Source organism: Oncorhynchus clarkii, chromosome 25, assembly GCF_045791955.1.
Source record: "Oncorhynchus clarkii lewisi isolate Uvic-CL-2024 chromosome 25, UVic_Ocla_1.0, whole genome shotgun sequence".
Classification (NCBI taxonomy): domain Eukaryota; kingdom Metazoa; phylum Chordata; class Actinopteri; order Salmoniformes; family Salmonidae; genus Oncorhynchus; species Oncorhynchus clarkii.
This window is the reverse complement of record NC_092171.1, coordinates 10,272,425-10,288,803: the sequence shown is the minus strand read 5'-3', so window position 1 is coordinate 10,288,803 and position 16,379 is coordinate 10,272,425. Positions and strand designations below refer to the sequence as shown.

At 40.6% G+C, this 16,379-nt stretch overlaps 1 long non-coding RNA gene across 1 annotated transcript; it reads left to right on the top strand.

Moving 5' to 3' along the window:
- Window positions 1-4,858: 4,858 nt before the first annotated feature.
- On the top strand, window positions 4,859-15,576 carry LOC139383341 (uncharacterized). The gene is made up of 3 exons (XR_011628725.1): window positions 4,859-5,085; window positions 15,119-15,241; window positions 15,373-15,576. It is a non-coding gene; the product is annotated as an uncharacterized lncRNA (long non-coding RNA).
- Window positions 15,577-16,379: the final 803 nt, after the last annotated feature.

Below are 16,379 nucleotides of genomic sequence, written 5' to 3'. Positions count from 1 at the left end.
TCTTGATCGATTCGGCTATAACGGGGCTTGCTAGTCAAGTTTAGCTAGCTTTGTTTGCTATACCTAAAATGTACTGTAGTCTAATGTTATAGCTAGCAAGCCTCAGTGCATCTCATTAGGAGCGAAACTGGAGAAACGTTTTGATGATGACGAAGACTAACGGAATGACTTTGGCTTTATGACTCATTTGTCTCGGAGTAACTATACCTGTGTGTTGTAGCTGGCTAACTAATGTATGTCTGTGAGATGTCTCATATTCTACACCATGCTGCTACAGTAGGAATACAGACGGTACACAACGATTGCCCATGAATGTCTAATAGCGTTTTCATCTTTCTCTCACAGACAACACCGCTTGGATAATCTCAAAAGGAGATGTGAAAGGTCCCATAACAACAATCTCCCCTTCTATCAAAGAGACTCCAAACACCTCACTGCACCCCTAAAATGCACCATGCAAGTGTTCCCTTTGTAGAACTGTAATATTTATTACAGGCGTAGTATATTTTTATTCAACTGTATACTTTATGTCATGCATTCCCATAACTGTTCCTTCATACTGCTGTGTAAACTCAGCTCGGTCTCCAGAGCAAATAAACTGTCTTGAATACAAGTCATGCCTACTTATTTGCTATATTGACAGACTTACTATTTTATTGAAACATGTTTACTTGCTAACAAATGGAAGTTTAAATGATACACCAACTCACCTGCAGCATTTTTTATTTTTTTTTACTCAGTAAGATTGTAGGTAGTTTATCCAAATACATTTCATGAATATAACAATGAATTGATCCAGACGTTGAAGTCAACACTTTATTGGTTTCTGATGCAGCTGGAATCATTTAGTCACTTGTCAGTACTCTGGCAAAAAAAATATTATGGAAAACATTTGGTCAAACGCCATTATAGATATCAATTATGTACAAGAGCTAGCAAAATGTATACCACAATGTAGTTGTGAGCATACTAGACATTCTATATTATAATACAACATCACTCTAACTGAATGTGGATTTTGTGTTGGTTGAATAGTTCAGGTAAGTTCCAGAATGTTCTTCAGCTGGAGAACCCCATCTTGTGTTCAGTAACGGCAGCTGGTTTAGCAGGCTTTGACGATGTTGGCAGGGATATTGGGTTTGGACAAGCCTCTCCCTGAAGTGATGGGTTCTGGGCTCGTACAATTTCTTCACCACCCACTGCTTCAACCTCTTGTAGAGGATTTGTTTGCACTGCAAGTCTCCTGGAAAGACACAAAGACTGATCATGAGGATATGTAAAACATCCAATACAAGAAACCATGTTAATCTGTGAACAAAAAAGGGTACTGTAGACTGGTATGTGTTTTGTTACACTCAGCCAATGATGGGGCATTGAGATGGGGGCCAATTCCACGTTAACAAAATTGCTCTGAGACTCCGAACAGAATTTCAGTAAAATCTACCTCAGCTTTTTGTGACCACGTTTTACTTCAACATTATTGTATTTTGATGTATTTCTTATACCTTAACTTTTTTTCTGGTTATGTTTTTAAAACACTTTACATCTGTTTGACCATAAATGAAAGCCTTAGCTTATTCCTAATTCAAAATTCTTTGGAAGGAAAATGGTTGAAAAAATGTAGTGCAAATAGTGCATTTGAAAGTATTCAGACCCCTTCACTTTTTCCACATTTTGTTTTACGTGACAGCCTTATTCTAAAATGGATTAAATAAAAATGTACACAATCTACACACAATATCCCATAATGACAAAGCAAAAACAGGTTCAGACATTTTTGCTAATTTATTGAAAAAACAACCGAAATAATTTATTTACATAAGTATTCAGACCCTTTGCTATGAGACTCGAAATGGAGCTCGGGTGCATTCTGTTTCCATTGATCATCCTTGAGATGTGTCTAAAACTTGGTTGGAGTCCACCTGCGGTAAATTCAGTTGATTGGACATGATTTGGAAAGTCACACCTGTCTATATAAAGTCCCACAGTTGACAGTGCATGCCAGAGCAAAAACCAAGCCATGAGGTTGAAAAAAACTGTCTGTAGAGCTTCGAGACAGGACTGTGTCAAGGCACAGATCTGGGGAAGGGTACCAAAAAATGTCTACAGCATTGAAGGTCCCCAAGAACACTGTGGCCTCCATCATTCTTAAATGGAGGGAGTTTAGAACCACTAAGACTCTTCCTAGAGCTGTCCGCCCAGCCAAACTGAGCAATCAGGGGAGAAGTGCCTTGGTCAGGGAGGTGACCAAGAACCCGATGGTCACTCTGAAAGAGCTCAATAGTTCCTCTGTGGAGACGGGAGAACCTTCCAGAAGGACAACCATATCTGCAGCACTCCATCAATCAGGCCTTTACGGTAGAGTGGACAGACGGAAGCTACTCCTCAGTAAAAGGTACATAACAGCACACTTGGAGTTTGCCAAACGGCACCTAAAGGACTCTCAGACCATGAGAAACAAGATTCTCTGGTCTGATGAAACCAGATTGAACTCTTTGGCCTGAATGCTGTGTCATATCTGCAGGAAACCTGGCACCATTCCTATGGTGAAGCATGGCAGCATCATACTGTGGGGATGTTTTTTAGCGTCAGGGACTGGGAGACCTGTCAGGATCGAGGGAAAGATGAACGGAGCAATGTACAGAGAGATCCTTGATGAAAACCTGCTCCAGAGCACTCGGGACCTCAGACTGGGGCGAAGGGTAACCTTCTAACAGGACAACGATCCTAAGCACACAACCAAGACAACGCAGGAGTAGCTTCGGGACAAGTCTCTGAATGTCCTTGAGTGGCCCGGACTTGAACCCGATCGAACATCTCTGGAGAGACCTGAAAATAGCTGTGCAGCAATGCTCCCCATCCAACCTGACAGAGCTTGAGAGGATCTGCAAAGAAGAATGGGAGAAACTCCCCAAATACTGGTGTGCCTTGCTTGTAGCGTCATACCCAAGAATAATATCTACCGCTTCTTAGACTTTCTGTCAATGAGAATGACAGATCTAAATCACATATTTCTATGTGAATTTGGTCAGGACGCCCAAGATGTTACATATTGCAACTTTAAGAAGATAAATTGTAGACATAGGAGGGTTTATGACTTTGTGGCTATGGTAACTAGTGACGACTGGAGTATTCACATAAACTGGATCAGCATTCACTGTGCAGTACTACCTCCTGAAATCACTATGAATTGTGAATATTTTGGTTTGCTTACAACCAGGAAATGTAGAGAGCTGTTTCTACCGGCGAGGTGCAGAAACGCTCGTATTTGTGTGTAGTGGGGAATTTCTCGATTTTTATGACACATGATATGTTAATAACATATTAATGGACATATACAGTGAAATAGAGCAGTAGTGACATTTCCCTTTAAGCCTTGTTCACACTGCATGCATTAATGCTCAAATCAGTTTTCGTTTTCAAATACATTTTGGAATACTGACTGTCCACAGGTAAAGTTACAAGTGACCAAATCAGATTTGTTCGTGTTCAGACAGCATTAATTTGCTGACATGCCTATGCTAGTTGTCATGGTAATGAAGCTGCTTGGTAGTGGTGCTTGTCGCTTCCTCTCACTCCGAAATTGTTGTGCAGCAAACTCGGGTGACAGTAATGCCTACAATGGAAGTTTCCCAGTTGCTTTGATCCAACTTTCAAAACGAGTCCTTTTTGGCTAGCTAGTTAGCTAGCTAGTTTTTTAGTTTGCTAACGTTAGTACATTCGCTCAGCTAGTTAGCTGCCAAATTTTCTTTTCAAGCTGTCAGTAACTACAGTAGCAAGAAACAAGATATGATAAATAACAGTCTAAAAAGGGGCAAATAAATCAGATTTGATATGGTCAGGATTCAGCTTTTTATCAGATTTGATATGGTCAGGATTCAGCTTTTTATCAGATTTGATATGGTCAGGATTCAGCTTTTTATCAGATTTGATATGGTCAGGATTCAGCTTTTTATCAGATTTGATATGGTCAGGATTCAGCTTTTTATCAGATTTGATATGGTCAGGATTCAGCTTTTTATCAGATTTGATATGGTCAGGATTCAGCTTTTTATCAGATTTGATATGGTCAGGATTCAGCTTTTTATCAGATTTGATATGGTCAGGATTCAGCTTTTTATCAGATTTGATATGGTCAGGATTCAGCTTTTTATCAGATTTGATATGGTCAGGATTCAGCTTTTTATCAGATTTGATATGGTCAGGATTCAGCTTTTTATCAGATTTGATATGGTCAGGATTCAGCTTTTTATCAGATTTGATATGGTCAGGATTCAGCTTTTTATCAGCTTTGATATGGTCAGGATTCAGCTTTTTATCAGATTTGATATGGTCAGGATTCAGCTTTTTATCAGATTTGATATGGTCAGGATTCAGCTTTTTATCAGATTTCAAACCACCTATGGAGATGGTTTGAAATGTTGCTTGAAATATCCGATTCCATGTGCTTTTTGGCTGTTCAGGCTGTTCAGACAGGACAAAGATCAAATCAGAATTCCCAAAAACACAGGGTTTTAGTCCTGCCCGTGTGAACAAGGCTTTAGTCTCTCTAGACCACAGGAGGTTGGTGGCTGCTTAATTGGGGAGAACGGGCTCATGGTAATTACTGGGGCAGAATTAGTGGAATGGTATCAAACACATGGTTTCCAGGTATTTGATGCCATTACATTAGCTCTGTTCTCCCCTCAGCAGCCTCCTGTGCTCTAGACAGACAGATTGCTTCCGGCAATGTATCAGTGCTCATTCTTAACAAGTCTGTACAAGTTGAGGCGTCGCTGGGACAGAGAGGACGAGTCGGAAACGCGAAGCGCGTCACTGGTAACATCACAGCGGTATACGCTTGTTGTCCTAGCTAAACATGAGCACAATTCTCCTTAGCATTTTAAGCCCTCGCCTACCCAAACTCGTGATTTGTTGGGAGAGCTGTCTGTCTGAAGAGGACTCTCTCCGGGACACGTTTTTTTTTGTTGTCCCTTTCGAAATGACAGAGAGAATCCGACATCCTCCCCAGACGTTGTGCCGTTTACAATGCTCCAAGGTCTGGGATATCAGAGACTAGGGACTGCTGGAACCTTGTACAACCAGGTAGTTGACCTGCATGGGTCAGTGATAAAGAGCTTCCAAACTAATGAAATTGTGTCAAAACAATTGGACATGGGGGAACTGCTGCTTATGATTATACAGTTGAAGGGAATCTTTTACAGTGATATGGCAACACCTGCTGGTGATAACCATACAGTGAAGTATGCACCCCTTCACTAATGTTATAGGAATAGATTGGAGTGGAAACTCTGTCAATTAACAAGTGCACATGTAAGGGCGACGGTTGAGAATCAGATTGCAACTAGCGGGTGAATCTCAATTGTATTTATTTCATCTTCTGTCTTCCTTCTCAAAACGCATTGGTACTACCACTAGTTAGTAAAAGTTGTAGTGCTACACAAGTCTGCACTAGAGGGCACCATGCTACCAGAATCAGAACAGGACTATTATATTATCTCCCTGAGGAAGGCCATGCTGCCAAAACGCGTAGGTTTAAAAAAAAAAAAAAACGTTTCTATTGAACATGCCATACTAATAAAGGCATTTAAATTAATTATATTAAGAGTGCCTTGGTCCTCCTTTCTTTTTGATGACCAATTTACCCCTTTTACCAAAGAGCACCGATCTACCAAAATGTACTATTGTGTACCTTAGTAGCGCTTCCCTTCCTCCTCTTTCTAATAGGACTATCATATTGCTTTCATCTTCAGAGAAAACTATTGCTGTCATCCTTCTTATTAGTTCAAATTAAATGTTTGTGTGAAGGTGCTAGACACTCCCATAACCAATATGGGGACTGCCATAATCTTACAAAGATTTGAATTATTGGATCATGATCTCCTATATCTTTAGAAAACCCCTCTTGCCCTTTCCCATTCCGTGTTGACATATTTGAAGGAATTGAACATGTGGAGGCAATGGCGGAGGCGTGTCTCTTCAGGTCTGCAAACAACAAATTTGAGATAAGTGATTATTTTCTTCACATAAGTCTCTCTCGCTCTCTTGCTCTTGCGTGCTCTCTCGCTCGTGCTCTCTTGCGCGCTCTCTCGCTCGTGCTCTCGCTCATAAATGCCCTTGCTGCTACCTTGTTCCTCGGTCTACCATAGAGCATATTGTCAGTTGAGTAATATGTTGAAGGACCTTTTCATTGTGTAATGCGAGCGGCTTAGAGCTCTACAGACCCACTAATAGACGGAAATTACAAGGGCAGACAGAGCTGTGCAGTAAGTTAATGCAGTGTGTGTGTGTTATTGCGATAAGGTGTCTCCATCCTCTCCTCCGCTGCTTATGACTCACAAAAGCCGTTTGAACCAAAGTGAAGTTCTGCCAAACAAAGTTGGTCTGTGGAACTCCACTAACAAAGACCTACAGTCAGTGGCTTTGTGTAGCTGCAGTGGTTGAAGGGTTCAACTCCCTTTCTTGCAAAAATGCCACGTCACCTGAGGGATTGATTAGAGATTAGACGTGTGAAATGTCTCATCACATTAGTGTGTGTGTGTGTGTTTACAGACGGTGTGTGTAGAGACTCAGACAGTCTTTGAAGCTGGCTAATTTAATGTAAATGTTATGGCTGCCGTAGCCGGTGGTAACCGCGACCCCCTGGCAGGAACTGGGAAGGAGAGGCTGTGATGTGGGCAGCCAAGCGCCGAGGGGTTTCCCTGGGCAAAGGGCAAGGGCTTTGAACCCTGGCTCCTTTCCAGTGTCAGGGACTCTACCTCTCCCTCTCTGCTTACCTCTCTCTCTCTCGGGTCATTTCAGCAAGCCAGGTACTTATATTTATTGATTATTATATGAATCCTATGAATTAAAATGGCTAATTTGGATGCACTCAATTAGCGTAATTTCTCAGTGATCAAATTATATTTCAACAAAATAATGTTGCAGGAATGCTAATCTTGTCTGTTTCTAACAACAGAAACAATTCCAGAACAATTTGAAATGGTGGGTGTTATTCCTCTTTCTTGTGCTTTTTACGGTGGAACGACCCTCTCGTCTTCTTCCTCAAAATGACTAGACAGAATTTGTCCCTTATGTAGATGTTTTGTCTTATCAAGTTAGAGTGGACATGGAGTCTCAGGACATCCTAAGTGTCTGTATGTACTATCCTTTTGTATCTTGTTTGTGCGTGGTTGTCCATGTGTGTGCGCTTATGTGTGTGTGTGTGTGTGATGATAGCAGCTGAAATTGGGAGTAGGCGAAGGTCTCCTGGATTAGGAGGCCAGCACAGTCTCTACTTATCAGTTGCTTCGTTAAGATGACATGATTAGAGTAATTGTTCCGGCCACTAATCAGACGGAAGCATGGCAGCGGACGTGTGTGTCTTTGTGTGTGTGTGAGTGAGCTGCACAGAGAAAGGGGCGGTGTTGATTGATTTTAAGAATGAGCATTATCTTTCATTTGACAGTCCAGAGAGCAAAGGACAGTAGGGGTGCCAGACTGAGATTTCAATATTACTCAAAATTCAGCTACAAATCAGACCCAAATGTAGCATGCTGTGGGATAAGGAATAGCTATCTCCCAGTGGGTAACACACAGGTGAAAATGTTGTTTGATTTTTCAGCACTGTACGGTCAGGGTTACTTTCTAAATGTAATCTGTTACAATTACTAGTTACCTGTCCAAAATTGTAATCAGTAATGTAACTTTTGGATTACCCAAACTCAGTAACATAATCTGTTTACATTCAGTTACTTTTAGATTACTTTCCCCTTAAGTGGCATTAGAAGAAGACAAAAATGTATGTTACCAATTGAATGACATCTATTGTAGGATAAATCAATGTTAAAGTTTACATAGCTGGTCATATGGATGTTACATTTTACTTCATGGGTTGGTAATGTAGGCTTCTTCTAACACATCGCTTTCTACTACATATATACGATTACATTATATATTTACATTAAAAACCAAAGTCTATCAGAATTCCAGTCATTCCACTAAATGTTATACCCCTTGATCTTCAAGAAAAGGACTTGGAAATATGGAAGTATAGATTAGCCAAAATGTTTTCTGAGCATAACCCCAAAGCTAAAGACTTTTTAGCCAGCCCTACTATGTTGTTGATTATTTTGTTGTCATGGAGGACTGATTGGGCTCATTGATTCGAGTTGAAAAATAAATTCCGGGCTCATGGAATGGCATGCTTTGAGCACATCTGAAAAGTGATATTTACATGTGAAAAATTATTGCCATATGCTGCATTTGCTATAGGCCTATTGTTTACCTTTTTGTTGGTGACACTTTGATATCTTGATAATATGCAGCTGTTTAAAGGGCAAATCCACAGATGAAAAAAATGTTTGGGGTAAAATACTGAGGGATGGGCTTGGAGAAATATACCACTCTCAGATTAATAGACAGAGCTATGGATGCAATAATCCATGATATCAACATTATTGGTCTCACCATGTTATGAGGCTATACAGTGTTTGTTTACATTTACAATGTTTATTTATTTTTTATTTTTTTACCGTTATTTAACTAGGCAAGTCGGTTAAGAGCAAATTCTTATATACAAGAACGGCCTACACCGGCCAAACCCGGACGACGCTGGGCCAATTGTGTGCCGCCCTATGTTTACAAATATTGGAGAAAAATAAGTTTATATTTAGAGCTCATGATGCATTTATAAGTTATATTTTTCAAGAATCAATGGATATATATATATAAATGTCCAAAAAGTGTGCCCCTTTTAAGTCTATCAAAAGTGTGCGAGTTTGAGCATAAGCCTATGGATTTTTAAAAATATCAGCATTATTTAGATTGAGCAATAAAAGCCCCAGTTTTATTATTTTGGCTGGGATCTGCACCGTGCAGCTGCTGCAAGAGTGCATTTTTCACTGGCTGTCCACTGGTTTCAGAAACAATGATTGATAGGCAGCTTAAACTTCTTGAATTCAAACATTATTAGGTTCAAATACACATTTAGATTTGTGAACAGCAGGCCATCCACAGCAACCACAATTCATAAAGCGCAAATAGTTAAATGAGAGAGCAGCAGTGTGATTCACATCAATGCGCTATGTAGATGTCAACAATAATTTAAATCCTTACCTCCAAGCGTTTGGATGCCGACAGCAGTCGCACCATTGGAAGATATAACTTGGACTGTAGTCTACAAAAGCCTATTCCTGCTCTTTTCCCGCGATCCATCAAACACATTGGTGTGTCATCATAGTGGTCTCTGATTTGTGCTCAGAGTCTTTTTTCAATGCTGATTTGAGTGTCAAAGATTTTTTTTTCGCCAACATCCTTTCTAAATTTAAAAGTCCCCCTTGAAGTAATCATCTAGTTTTTCAAAAGCATCTGTAATCTAATTACAATATTTTAGCTGGTAATGTAACGGATTACTGTTACCGTTTTTTGCAATCCCTTAGATTTTTGTAATCTCAACCCTGTGTATGGTTCCAGCAACTATGGTGGGATGCGGAACCAGGCCAGTAAAGCTTGGCTTGGCTCATCCCTACATATGTGAATCAGGCAAAAACGTTGCCACTACTAGTTTTCTTTGGATATATTTATCCCCTTAGCATGTGAAGGGCAGTGAATGCAGAACCACTTTCTCCCACTTAAGAACCGTGCAGCCTCAACTGATGCACCTTCAGATCAATGGGGAACCACATATACAGTGGGTATCAGTATGTCACACCATGATCTGTTTCACCTGTCCTTATGATTGTCTCCACCCCATCCAGGTGTTGCTTGTTTTCCCCAGTGTATTTATCCCTGTGTTTCCTGTCTCTCTGTGCCAGTTTGTCTTGTATGTCCAAGTCAACCAGCGTGGTTTCCCATGCGCCTGCATTGTCTGTTCTTTTTTTTGCTAGTCCTCCCAGTTTGACCCTTGCTTGTTTCTGGACTCTGTACCCGCCTGCCTGACCATTCTGCCTGCCTTGCCCTCGAGCCTGCCTGCCACTCTGTACCTCCTGGACTCTGAACTGGTTTTAACCTTTTGCCTGTCCACGACCATTCTCTTGGCTACCCCTTTTTGGATCAATAAACATCTAAGACTCCAACCATCTGCGTCCTGGGTCTGCATCTGGGTCTCGCCTTGTGCCCTGATAAATAAGTTACATGGAAATGTGAAATAATAGGGGTTGACGTGACTTTAGAATGACTAACCCTTCCTCTGTCCCCCATGCATATATATCTGTAAGGTCCTTCAGTCAAGTATTGAAGTTCAAGCGCTGATTCAACTACAAAGAGCAGGGAGTGCTTCAAAAGCCTCGTAACGGAGGGCAGTGATTGATATACGGGTAATGATAACAAAGCAGACATTGAATATCTCTTTCAGCATGGTCAAGTTAATCATTTGACGGTGGCTCATGTATTAAACCATCCAGACGCATCAAATATACAGTCGTCCTTCTGATCTGAGCTGTAGTACAGGAAGGAAACTGCTTAGGGATGTCACCATGAGGCCATTGGTGATTTTTAAAACAGCTACGGAATTCAATGGCTGTGATGGGAGGGAACTCAGGACGGATCAACAACATTGTAGTGACTCCTCCTCAATAATGACCTAGTGAAACAGAATGAAAGGAAGATACAAACATTCCAAAACATGCATGCTACAGTGCCTTGCGAAAGTATTCGGCCCCCTTGAACTTTGCGACCTTTTGCCACATTTCAGGCTTCAAACATAAAGATATAAAACTGTATTTTTTTGTGAAGAATCAACAACAAGTGGGACACAATCATGAAGTGGAACGACATTTATTGGATATTTCAAACTTTTTTAACAAATCAAAAACTGAAAAATTGGGCGTGCAAAATTATTCAGTTTTATAATAATAATAATATAATAATACAGTTTTATATCTTTATGTTTGAAGCCTGAAATGTGGCAAAAGGTCGCAAAGTTCAAGGGGGCCGAATACTTTCGCAAGGCACTGTATATGCAACAAGGTACTAAAGTAAGAATGCAAGAAAACTCAGCAAAGGAATACACTTTCTGGCCTAAACCCAAAGCCATGGCACTTAGCGTAAGAGTAGGGGTGTTAACCCCGGTGTCCTGGCTAAATTCCCAATCTGTCCCTTAAACCATCACGGCCACCTAATAATCCCCAGTTTACAATTGGCTCATTCATCCCCCTCCTCTCCCCTGTAACTATTCCCCAGGTCATTGCTGCAAATGAGAACGTGTTCTCAGTCAACTTACCTGGTAAAATAACGGATATAAAATAAATCAAATCTAACAGATCACTGAGTAACTGCCTCCTTATTTTCAAGCATGTATTGACTCAGGGGTTACCTAATCAAGGTACAATAGTGTTTAATTTTGAATTAATCTTTCTTTTAAGTTAGATTTTTTTTCTTCTACTTTGACATTGCACTGCCTTTTGTGTTGATTGACAAAAAAAAAAGACAATTAAATCAATTTGAATCCCACTTTGTAACACAATAAAAAGTAAACAAAGAGGGTGAATAATTATGATACCCACTGTAGAGTTGGCCTTTAAAACCAGGTTTGTAATTGGTAAGTAACTGGGTCAAAGGTTTGATTAACCTTTGAGAAGTAAATAGAAACCGCAGTCTATTTGTGGTCCCGAAAACAGAAACGGAGAGGAGAGAGCATCATTTAAAGAGAATTCTCATTCAGGCAGTGCAATGCTGTGCTTTTTTGTTCCACTGCAATTACAGAAAGAGGGATACCTAGTCAGTTGTGCAACTGAATGCATTCAACTGAAATGTGTCTTCAGCATTTAACCCAACCCCTCTGAATCAGACGGTAGCGCCCGGTGGACAGTGGGTTAACTGCCTTGTTCAGGGGCAGAACCTTGTCAGCTCGGAGATTCGATCCAGCAATCTTTCGATTACTGGCCCAATGCTCTTACCCGCCAGGCTATCTGCCGCCCTAATGTGTGCGCGCGTGCGTGCACGTTTGTGTGTGTCAGAATGAGTTATGCAGGCCCTAAATGCTATTGTTCAAAAATAGGATTAGTGTTTTGGAAGCAGAAGCCTGGAGAGTCAGAGGTGAATGCTCATCTTCTCACGGGGAGGGAAGAATCAAAAAGAGTGTGTGTTCATTGTGATAGAGTGAGTAGATGTCTAGCATTTCTGTATGGGCCTCAAACTGCTTTACATTATTTGAGGGTTACTTACAGTTTACATACACCTTAGGCCAAATACATTTAAACTCAATTTTTCACAATTCCTGACATTTAATCCTAGTAAGAATTCCCTGTCTTAGGTCTGTTAGGATCACCACTTTATTTTAAGAATGTGAAATGTCAATAATAATAGAGAGAATTATTTATTTCAGTTTTTATTTCTTTTATCAAATTCCCAGTGGGTCAGAAGTTTACATACATTCAATTAGTATTTGGTAGCATTGCCTTTAAATTGTTTAACTTGGGTCAAACGTTTTGGGTAGCCTTCCACAAGCTTCCCACAATAAGTTGGGTGAATTTTGGCCCATTCCTCCTGACAGTGCTGGTGTAACTGAGTCAGGTTTGTAGGCCTCCTTGCTCACACATGCTTTTTCAGTTCTGCCCACACATTTTCTATAGGATTGAGGTTAGGGCTTTGTGATGGCCACTCCAATACCTTGACTTTGTTGTCCTTAAGTCATTTTGCCACAACTTTGGAAGTATGCTTGGGGTCATTGTCCATTTGGAAGATCCATTTGCGACCAAGCTTTAATTTCCTGACTGATGTCTTGAGATGTTGCTTCAATATATCCACATAATTTTCCTGCCTCAAGATGCCATCTATTTTGTGACGTGCACCAGTCCCTCCTGCAGCAAAGCACCCCTACAACATGCTGCCACTCCTGTGCTTCACGGTTGGGATGGTGTTATTTGGCATGCAAGCTTCCCCGTTTTTCCTCCAAACATAACGATGGTCATTATGGCCAAACAGTTCTATTTTTGTTTCATCAGTCCTCTTTCTCCAAAAAGTACGATCTTTGTCCCCATGTGCAGTTGCAAACCGTAGTCTGGCTTTTTTTTATGGCGGTTTTGGAGCAGTGGCTTCTTCCTTGCTGAGTGGTCTTTCAAGTTATGTTGATATAGGACTCATTTTACTGTGGATATAGATACTTTTGTACCTGTTTCCTCCAGCATCTTCAAGGTCCTTTGCTGTTGTTCTGGTTTTCACTTTTTGCACCAAAATACGTTCATCTCTAGGAGACAGAACGCGTCTCCTTCCTGAGCGGTATGACGGCTGAGTGGTCCCATGGTGTTTATACTAGCGTACTATTGTTTGTACAGATGAACGTGGTCCCTTCAGGTGTTTGGAAATGGCTCCCAAGGATGAACCAGACTTGTGGAGGTGTACCATTTTTTTCTGAGGTCTTGGCTTATTTATTTTGATTTTCCCATGATGTCAAGCAAAGAGGCACTGAGTTTGAAGGTAGGCCTTGAAATACATCCACAGGTACACCTCCAATTGACTCAAATGATGTCAATTAGCAAATCAGATGCTTCTAAAGCCATGACATAGTTTTCTGGAATTTTCCAAGCTGTTTAAAGGCACAGTCAACTTAGTGTATGTAAACGTCTGACCCACTGGACTTGTGATACAGTGAATTATAAGTTAAATAATCTGTCTGCAAACAATTGTTGCAAAAATGACTTGTGTCATGCACAAAGTAGATGTCCTAACCGACTAAAACTATAGTTTGTTAACAAGAAAGTTGTGGAGTGGTTGTAAAACAAGTTTTAATGACTTCAACCTCAGTGTATGTTAACTTCCGACTTCAACTGTATATTGAAAAGCAGCACACAGATGTCATATTGTGGAAGAGACACAGTTCCTAATCCTCTATTTAAAGGTCCAAAGCAGCCATTTTTATCTCAATTTCAAATCAATTCTGGGTAACAATTAAGCACCTTACTGTGATTATAATAAATTAATTAAATTGCAAAAAGCAATTGGGAAGGGAAAACTGAAAACTTGCTGTTATTGGCAGAGAGGTTTGGAACTCTTTCTTATTGGTCTATTAACTAATTTACCACCAAGGCAGACCAAAACTCCATCCCACCAGAGCAGGCAGAAATTTCAGGTGGTCTTTTCGAGCAGCTCTTACACTGAAAGGGCATTATTCATCACTTTCACAATTTCACAGTATTATTCCAACCTCATAGTATGGACATATACACTCAGATGCCAGTTTGTTAGGTACTCCATGTTCACGCAAATGGTTCACTCCTACAGACAGTGAGTCACATGGCCGTGGCTTGCTATTTAAAGCAGGCAGACAGGAATCAAGGCTTTCAGTTACTTTTTGAATGAACTTTAGAAAGTGCAAAGCGAGTCACTTAAGCGACTTTGAGTGTGGTGTGGTGGCACCGCCGATCATACCAGAACAGGCATCTCAGAATGCACAACTCGCCGGTCCTTGTCACGAATGGGCTTTTGCAGCAGATGACCACACTGGTCCAGCTGGACCAGGTGATGGAAAAACATTGCCTGGTTAGATGAATCCTGGTTACTGTTGCGTCATTCTGATTATCAGAATTTTCCGTAAGCAGCATAATTCCATGGCCCCATCCAATCAGTCCCTTGATACCAATTGAGCAACATTTGAATGCCATACCTAGTAGAATCCATGCCTCAAGAATTCAGTCTGTTATGGAGGCAAAGTGCGTCCAACCCGGTACTACACTACTACACTCACACGGTTCAACAAGGGTTCTTCTGAGATCCTCGAAAGTTCTTCGAATAATCTCATGGCTCTTGGCACTGGAAATTTCCCCCAAAAGGTTATTCCAATAACCCAATAGGAGGTGGGGCTCATCGAGGAACCTCCTTAGTTGGTGGGGGTTCTTACAGGACCCTAACTGCCCAACTGAAACATTTTGATTTTAATTTGAAAGGACAGCAGGTGCAGGCACATAACTGGACAAGTTTAAGATCTCCTCAATTTAAGGTCAGGTTTGTTCCTTGTATGATCTAAATTGATATTGTTTTATGATGATACCATCTGTCTTTTCATATTTGTGCAACTCTTTGTAAAACCGAAAATGGGCACAGTTCAATGAATATCAATCAACAAAGAGGTAAGAATATGTTGAAGGCTAGCTGTATTGGGTGCAGATGACTGAACTGCTCACTTTTGTGTCTGTGTCTGCAGGTATACAGACGAGGAATCATACAATGGCATGTCAATTGTTATTGGTATGTTTTGCAGATCACATTTACCATATTCCTCTCTTACCTCTTCAATTAATATCCCATAAGCCTCATTATGGACAAGGTATGTGTATGAAAACTGTTTTGATAATGGTTTTCTTTTCATTCATATTTACCACAAAAACCTAGGTATGAATACTGTCGTGTGCATGGTCCGTTAATCATCTGCATAATTACTATTATTGGGATTCACAGACTTCCCCTTCCCTACACCTTGATGAATATAACAGGAAACCTGTTCGGTCACCATGCACTGCAAAATCATTCTGGCTATGGATACGGAGAACATCAACACATTAACATCAACACGCCAGAGGATATACCCATTATACTAGGGGCTCTGCTGGGAGTTTACCTCATATTTAGATTTTTTTATTCTGCCTTGCCGCTAAAATCATAATAAACACAACACTGACAACTAAAATATTGTGTTATTGTTGTTATTGGTATGCATATTATTACTATTATTAACAATAATATTATTAACAATAATATTAATAGGGGAGGGGCGGTAGTTCAAAAATGTACTTATAGGGGTTTCAATTTGAAGAACCCCTAAAGGATACTGCAGGAACCTTTTCTTTTTAGAGTGTAGATGGGTGTACCCAATATGCAGGTGTATATAAAACACAGTAAAATCAGGTCTTTGACTGCACTGGGCCTTTAAAGCTTAGATGGCAACTTCCCTCTCCCCTTTTCTCCATCATCATCCCCTATTTTCCTCCCTTTCCTCCATCCATCCTAATCGCCATATCTATTCCATTCATGGCCCAACTTCTGATTGCAAGCTCCATTTCATTTCAATATGGAAAAAAAAATGAAGCCATTTTTTTCAGTTACCTCAGAGTAGCTAATATCCTAAATGTTGGGTGATCGAGACTGAGAGCGGTGTGATGCAGACGATAGTCTTTTATGGTCTTTGGCTGCAGCCAGCGATGACCGTATAGACTCCCATTACCCAGGGTTCTATTAAGAAGGATGAATTGAGAGGGTTTATGGGTAGGGGGTCATTACTTAAGCAAGGGAATCAAATCTGTTGTCTCACCGCTGCCCGCGGGTCACACAGAATGGCATTGTGGGTAAATTTGTCCCGGAGGTGTCCCCTGTGGGTTTAGAGGCCCGGGGAGATGGAAAAAATAGACACATGCTGATCATCTTTTTCATCTGCTGTGAGAGATGTATTTTAATATTCATCATGTGGA